This window comes from Triticum aestivum, unplaced genomic scaffold (genome assembly GCF_018294505.1).
Source record: "Triticum aestivum cultivar Chinese Spring unplaced genomic scaffold, IWGSC CS RefSeq v2.1 scaffold118435, whole genome shotgun sequence".
Classification (NCBI taxonomy): Eukaryota; Viridiplantae; Streptophyta; class Magnoliopsida; order Poales; family Poaceae; genus Triticum; species Triticum aestivum.
The window spans coordinates 1-810 of record NW_025304223.1 but is presented as its reverse complement, the minus strand read 5'-3'; the positions used below and the strand labels follow the sequence as shown (position 1 = coordinate 810).

Below are 810 nucleotides of genomic sequence, written 5' to 3'. Positions count from 1 at the left end.
CAGGAGGTCACCCATCCTAGTACTACTCTCGCCCAAGCACGCTTAACTTCGGAGTTCTGATGGGATCCGGTGCTTTAGTGCTGGTATGATCGCATCCGACATGTTACCCCGGTCTTCGTCCCTTATCCTTGCCCCTCCCAGCTCCACTACAAAGACGATTGCACATTGCTTTGGCCGCTCCCTCTCAACTACGGAGACGAGTTTAACGCGGTTTCCACCCCTCCCTCTCAACCGCACCAGTGCACGCTTGCCGCGCCACAACGCCGACGCTGGACCCGTGAATCGTGAGCACCCAGCTATGACTTACCGCACTCGTGCAAAATAATAAAACACGGTAAATATTTTACTTACACGTGCGTTTTGTTTTGCAAGCGGCGCGAAAAAAATTAAAAAGGGAATGCAACACGAGGACTTCCCAGGAGGTCACCCATCCTAGTACTACTCTCGCCCAAGCACACTTAACTTCGGAGTTCTGATGGGATCCGGTGCTTTAGTGCTGGTATGATCGCATCCGACATGTTACCCCGGTCTTCGTCCCTTATCCTTGCCCCTCCCAGCTCCACTACAAAGACGATTGCACATTGCTTTGGCCGCTCCCTCTCAACTACGGAGACGAGTTTAACGCGGTTTCCACCCCTCCATCTCAACCGCACCAGTGCACGCTTGCCGCGCCACAACGCCGACGCTGGACCCGTGAATCGTGAGCACCCAGCTATGACTTACCGCACTCGTGCAAAATAATAAAACACGGTAAATATATTACTTACACGTGCGTTTTGTTTTGCAAGCGGCGCGAAAAAAATTAAAAAG

The 810-nt window shown here is 52.1% G+C and overlaps 1 non-coding gene and 1 pseudogene across 1 annotated transcript; both read right to left on the bottom strand.

Moving 5' to 3' along the window:
- Positions 1–97, bottom strand: LOC123179489 (uncharacterized; annotated as a pseudogene).
- Positions 98–394: 297 nt separating this feature from the next.
- Positions 395–513, bottom strand: LOC123179488 (5S ribosomal RNA). The gene has a single exon (XR_006490405.1). It is a non-coding gene; the product is annotated as a 5S ribosomal RNA (ribosomal RNA).
- Between the last annotated feature and the right edge of the window lie 297 nt (positions 514–810).